The 7166-nt window shown below is 42.1% G+C and overlaps 1 non-coding gene and 1 pseudogene across 1 annotated transcript in view; both read right to left on the minus strand.

Annotated features, from left to right (window-relative positions):
* Positions 1-894, minus strand: part of LOC142356047 (large subunit ribosomal RNA) — a 3522-nt gene extending 2628 nt beyond the window's left edge. The window contains exon 1 of the ribosomal RNA XR_012761351.1: positions 1-894. This exon is cut by the window's left edge and continues 2628 nt beyond it. This is a non-coding gene — a ribosomal RNA (large subunit ribosomal RNA).
* Positions 895-2577: 1683 nt separating this feature from the next.
* LOC142356045 (5.8S ribosomal RNA) lies at positions 2578-2729 on the minus strand (annotated as a pseudogene).
* Between the last annotated feature and the right edge of the window lie 4437 nt (positions 2730-7166).

The following is a 7166-nucleotide window of genomic DNA, read 5'->3' on the forward strand; positions in this document are numbered from 1 at the left end:
ACCGCTTCGGGCTTCCACCATGGTTTCCCGTGGCTTCGCCCTGCCCAAGCATAGATCACCATCTTTCGGGTCGTGTGCTACTTGCTCTGGATCAGTCATGCAATAAGAGCAAAACCGTCCGTGGTTGCGGGACACCGAATCGGCGCCCTCACCACACAAAGTAGTGCAATTCATAAAAATTACACTGTTCACTTTCATTTCGCGTGTGCGCTTTCAATGAGCGACAACACTTGCAAGCAACTCACACTCCTTGGTCCGTGTTTCAAGACGGGCTGTAGAGAGCATTGAATAGGAAGTTGAGGTCAGACAGGCAATCAAGATCAATTTATCTCATTTTGTTTAGAATCAACAAGAAGAATTCCGAGGAAAACTTCTGCTCGATTCATTAACAAGATTTGCCAAAAGACGACAACTACACTACTCGGTAGCCGAGAATATAATATCAAGGCATTGAGTATGGTAACGCTCACTCCAGTTCCCCTTCAACAGTTTCACGTACTTTTCACTCTCTCTTCAGAGTGCTTTTCAACTTTCCCTCACGGTACTTGTTTACTATCGGTCTCGCTTTATAATTAGCTTTTGGAGAGACATATCTCCAGCTTCGAGTTGCACTTTCAAACAACTCTACTCATAGGAATGAGCCATTATGACTGGTATCGAAAATGACCTTTACAGGATTTTCACCTTCTTTGATGCTACTTTCCAGTAGACATCAGGACAAATTCACCAGTCTAGCATCAAACCATACCGGACACCGAGAAATGTTGCCATTTCTCTTCCCGATGAGCTTTTCCCTGTTCATTCGCCATTACTAAGGGATTCTCAGTTGATTTCTTTTCCTCCCCTTACTGATATGCTTAAGTTAAGGGGGTTCTCTCGCCCAATTCAGGTTATGTAGTTGATTGTCTCTTAATTGGTTCACTGACCAATATGAGACAGAAACCGATTCAGCAGTTTTGTTCGCTACTACTATCAAACACAGGTCGAAGTTTCCATTCAGTCATTAATTCCAACTTTCAAATGTTGTTGTTTCAGCTTTCGCTTACTAGAAGCAACATAATACTCGCTGCAATACAGACCTCGGGAAACCCTCACCGTGAATAAGGTTCACTCACATATTTCACTACATTTTGCGTGGGATTGGAGATGAGGCTACTCGTTCTTGCTCAGTACTAGGCTGAAAATTAACGAAACTTCGTTACAAACGTTCACATGTTGATGTTTCCGCTTTCGCGTACTCGAAACAACATAATACTAGTCTTTGTAATTTAGTTTCATAATTTCAACTGTTCTCATGCAGAATTTTTGCTCATTCTTATCCCAAATTTTGACCTGGCTACTAGTTACACTCCTTGTACTTATTGCAAAATGACCACAAATTTCAACAGCTTTCACATGTTGCTGTTTCGGCTTTCGCTTACTACAGTCAACATAATACTCGTTGCAAAATAAGTGCTCGGCATCTGCAATTTTCCAAAGACGAAGTTTCGCCAGTTCAATTTTCGCTCGCCAATTATGGCTACTAATTCACACGGTACTGAGCTCAACAACATTAAATTTGTTCAGCAAGACTTTCACATGTTGATGTTTTGGCTTTCGCCTACTAGAAGCAACATAATACTCGTCTTGTTAGCTCATTCAATGAGAATAGCTTTTCCCGTTGAGAATTTTTGCCTTCAATTGGCGTTGTAGTGAGTTTGGCTACTCAGATCACCAAATACTTGTGACAATTCGAACCAGAAATGTTTTCAATTTTCACATGCTGATGTTTCGGATTCAACCTACTAGAAGCAGCATAATACTTGTATTCAACAATTTCTGTATCAAATCCCAGTTTTCTCTGGTGCATCTTTGCCAAACTATTCCAAACTGCCTGAGTCTGAATACCAATTACAGGTACTAGTAAATGCACGTTACTAAGGACTATATAGTTCTAGGTTACTGTACACAACGACGTTCACATGTTGATGTTTCAGCTGCCGCTTACTAGAAACAACATAATACTTATCGTGCATACCTTTCCATAACTTGTCCTTTTCAGATGCATTAGTTTCCCTTTGTCTTGGCTTCTACAGTCAGACTGGCTACTAGTAACAGCACAGTACTAATCACATATCGTTCTACAGTTTGCAGACAACTTTCACATGTTGATGTTTCAGCTTTCGCCTACTAGAAACAACATAATACTCGCTGTATACATTTGTAGTTCTCTATGTAACTTTCATGTGAAGAAGTTTCGCCACTCTTTTTGACTGTCTCAAATCTGAGTCATGCTTAGGCTACTAGTTGCTTCATAGTACTTATCGCCTCGAGATCATTGAACAAAACTTGATTTTCACATGTTGCTGTTTCAGCTTCCGCTTACTAGAAACAACATAATACTAGTCTCATTAAGTTCCGTCTCTTTGCAATTTTCTTATGAAGAAAATTCGCCATCACAATGACTCCAGCAGTTCTTGATCAAGGAATGCAATCATTGATCAGAATGCTATTATTTGAATCGGTTCTGCTTTAAGTGTTCCAATTTTATTGGAAGCACCAACAATAGAACATCAATGTGTTCAATCGAGAGTTATATAACCCTGAATCGGACGCAGTCAACAGCCGAAGCCGAGACCGCCTTTTGCGTTAGAGAGGTCGGTAAACAAATCTTGCGATTCATACCGAATTAACACATATAGCTGTGCTCCTCTTCGTAAAGCGAGCCAAGTGATCCCCTGTTGAAGGATGTATTTGGACCAATCTAGTAGCATTTGGTTTCCAACAAGCTCTCCCAAGTTAGCTTACTTATTGGGCTTTTCAACCAATTCGGTTGGCTACAAGCATCATCAAAGTACTAGCCACAGTTTGATCGCAAAATTCTACGACTTTCACATGTTGATGTTTCGGCTTGCGCTTAGCCTACTATAAGCAACATAATACTAGTCATATCATAGAGCGTGATCAGCTTGTGACGTTCTCATGATGAAGTTTCACCAACAGTGTCTCACTTCGAGCTTAAATCCAGCTACTAGTAACTACACAGTACTGACTGCAACGATAACTTTTATCTATACCTTTCACATGCTGCGCTTTCGGCCAGGGCCTACTAACGTCAACATAATACTCGATATAAACTTTTGTTCATGATGCAGCTTCCCCATGCAGAAGTTTCGCCTTCAAATGCTCTCTTGGCCATATGACGTAAGAAAAGGTTACTAGTAACATCACAGTACTAGCCACAGTTTGATTGCAAAATTCTACGACTTTCACATGTTGATGTTTCGGCTTGCGCTTAGCCTACTAGAAGCAACATAATACTAGTCATATCATAGAGCGTGATCAGCTTGTGACGTTCTCATGATGAAGTTTCACCAACAGTGTCTCATTTCGAGCTTAAATCCAGCTACTAGTAACTACACAGTACTGACTGCAACGCTAACTTTTATCTATACCTTTCACATGCTGCGCTTTCGGCCAGGGCCTACTAACGTCAACATAATACTCGATATAAACTTTTGTTCATGATGCAGCTTCCCCATGCAGAAGTTTCGCCTTCAAATGCTCTCTTGGCCATATGACGTAACACAAGGTTACTAGTAACATCACAGTACTAGCCACAATTTGATCGCAAAATTCTACGACTTTCACATGTTGATGTTTCGGCTTGCGCTTAGCCTACTATAAGCAACATAATACTAGTCATATCATAGAGCGTGATCAGCTTGTGACGTTCTCATGATGAAGTTTCACCAACAGTGTCTCACTTCGAGCTTAAATCCAGCTACTAGTAACTACACAGTACTGACTGCAACGATAACTTTTATCTATACCTTTCACATGCTGCGCTTTCGGCCAGGGCCTACTAACGTCAACATAATACTCGATATAAACTTTTGTTCATGATGCAGCTTCCCCATGCAGAAGTTTCGCCTTCAAATGCTCTCTTGGCCATATGACGTAAGAAAAGGTTACTAGTAACATCACAGTACTAGCCACAGTTTGATTGCAAAATTCTACGACTTTCACATGTTGATGTTTCGGCTTGCGCTTAGCCTACTAGAAGCAACATAATACTAGTCATATCATAGAGCGTGATCAGCTTGTGACGTTCTCATGATGAAGTTTCACCAACAGTGTCTCATTTCGAGCTTAAATCCAGCTACTAGTAACTACACAGTACTGACTGCAACGCTAACTTTTATCTATACCTTTCACATGCTGCGCTTTCGGCCAGGGCCTACTAACGTCAACATAATACTCGATATAAACTTTTGTTCATGATGCAGCTTCCCCATGCAGAAGTTTCGCCTTCAAATGCTCTCTTGGCCATATGACGTAACACAAGGTTACTAGTAACATCACAGTACTAGCCACAATTTGATCGCAAAATTCTACGACTTTCACATGTTGATGTTTCGGCTTGCGCTTAGCCTACTAGAAGCAACATAATACTAGTCATATCATGGAGCGTGATCAGCTTGTGACGTTCTCATGATGAAGTTTCACCAACAGTGTCTCATTTCGAGCTTAAATCCAGCTACTAGTAACTACACAGTACTGACTGCAACGATAACTTTTATCTATACCTTTCACATGCTGCGCTTTCGGCCAGGGCCTACTAATGTCAACATAATACTCGATATAAACTTTTGTTCATGATGCAGCTTCCCCATGCAGAAGTTTCGCCTTCAAATGCTCTCTTGGCCATATGACGTAACACAAGGTTACTAGTAACATCACAGTACTAGCCACAATTTGATCGCAAAATTCTACGACTTTCACATGTTGATGTTTCGGCTTGCGCTTAGCCTACTAGAAGCAACATAATACTAGTCATATCATAGAGCTTGATCAGCTTGTGACATTCTCATGATGAAGTTTCACCAACAGTGTCTCATTTTGAGCTTAAATCCAGCTACTAGTAACTACACAGTACTGACTGCAACAATAACTTTTATCTATACCTTTCACATGCTGCGTTTTCGGCCAAGGCCTACTAACGTCAACATAATACTCGATATAAAATTTTGATCATGATGCAGCTTTCCCATGCAGAAGTTTCGCCTTCAAATGCTCTCTTGGCCATATGACGGAACACCAGGTTACTAGTAACATCACAGTACTAGCCACAGTTTGATTGCAAAATTCTACGACTTTCACATGTTGATGTTTCGGCTTGCGCTTAGCCTACTAGAAGCAACATAATACTAGTCATATCATAGAGCGTGATCAGCTTGTGACGTTCTCATGATGAAGTTTCACCAATAGTGTTTCATTCGAATTGGTTCTGCTTTAAGCTCTCCAATTGTTTTGGATGAACCAGTTTTGCCCTTCGAAGCCACTTTTGTGAGCTTTTGTGGGTCTTTACCAAGAGGATATACCTCAAGGCCTCTTTCAATTCCTTTAAGTTCTTTCAACTCCTTTACAGTTTCTAGGTTCACATAGCTGCAAACCTTATTTCTAGTTTTAAGTCTGGCCAACTTGGGGAGAGTTGGTGCAGACCGTGACCAATTCTAGTAGGATGCCACAACAAGAATGTGATCAACTTAGCTTGTCGATGAACCTGCCCCACATTCAAACAACTCTATCGCCTTTTCCTCGTATAGTTATATGCGAGGGCCTCTCATAGAGAGCGCTGTTAGCAACCTTTTCCACATAGACGATAAAGTTGTGAGTGTTTTGCACATGGCTGTTGTCATCACCACGTGACGAGTCAACTCAGCTTGACTCTCTACACTCCGACAAGCTTTGCACATACGCCTTTAGTTCAGTATGTGTCTTTAATCTGACTCCGGTGCCTCAAGCCGGAAAAATTGTCAGATTATGATCATTATCGGTTAGTCATCCCGATGCAAGATCGTATCGTACTGTCTTTGTCTACCTCCAGATTCCGAAGAACAGGAGGAGACTCTCCCAGACCTACATATCTGGGAGAATGTTCAGAGGGCGAGAAGCTGTGGATTACTCTCCCCTAAGAACTGACTAAACTTTACCCTCGTCCAAGGTAAGTTTATTTTAGCTAGCCTTCTATGTAAAGGATCTGAGGCTAAGCTGTGTTTTTTCGAGCCTTTGGCTCGGAGCAAGTTCAGTGGGCGCCCCGAGTAGCTCAACTCTTTCCCACTGAACAGCGCAACGCTCTGTCACTCGCTGGGATTTTTGCGTGTCGGTTCTAACCACGCGACTTGTGGACCTTTTTAGGCCTTTCTCATTCACAAGTCTATAGCTGGGCTTCTATAACCCAGCTTCTGAGATCTAGATAGCTGCAGTTCTGCTAGGCTGCTTTTGCTAACTAGTCTCCCTTTAAGCAGTCCCTTGCCATGACTGCTGAACTATGTATCCACACAAGTAGTTTTTGAGCTCGATACATAATTCGAGATTGGTTGCCAAGCAATCTCTAGCGACAGAGCGTCATGCGCACTACAGACATGGCCTCTACCAGCAGCCATGCCCGAAGGAATCAATCACTGATCCTTCCGCAGGTTCCCCTACGGAAACCTTGTTACGACTTTTACTTCCTCTAGACAATTAAGCTCGATCCGCTTCATCCCGTTGCCGGAGACCGAAGTCCCAACAGTAGGAATTTGCAATTCTTGCTTAACTATCCAATCAGTAGTAGCGACGGGCGGTGTGTACAAAGGGCAGGGACGTAATCCCTATGAGTTGTTGACTCATAAGTACCAGGAATTCCTGGTTCACGTCTGCAAGTTACAACAGACGATCCCCTTGAAGCGCTGTACTTTTCTCTGATTGCCCAGTCCATTTCGGACCAAGGGCTGAGTACTCAATCTAAAAGTACACAGTGTAGCGCGCGTGCAGTCCAGAACATCTAAGGGCATCACAGACCTGTTATAGCCTCACTTCATCTGCGGTATTTAATTCCGCATAGTTCCTCTAAGAAGTGTTTGAATTCACATATAGTGAATTTCATTATTTAGATGGAGAAGATCTCGTTCGTTATCGGAATTAACCAGACAGATCACTCCACTAACTAAGAACGGCCATGCACCACCGCCCATATAATCATGAAAGATATTCAATCTGTCAATCCTTAAGATGTCTGGACCGGGTGAGTTTTCCCGTGTTGAGTCAAATTAAGCCGCAGGCTCCACTCCTGGTGGTGCCCTTCCGTCAATTCCTTTAAGTTTCGATTTTGCAACCATACTTCCCCCGGAACCAATAAACTT

The sequence above is a fragment of the Convolutriloba macropyga genome, unplaced genomic scaffold (genome assembly GCF_964194025.1).
Source record: "Convolutriloba macropyga unplaced genomic scaffold, txConMacr16.3 SCAFFOLD_1598, whole genome shotgun sequence".
NCBI lineage: Eukaryota > Metazoa > Xenacoelomorpha > Acoela > Convolutidae > Convolutriloba > Convolutriloba macropyga.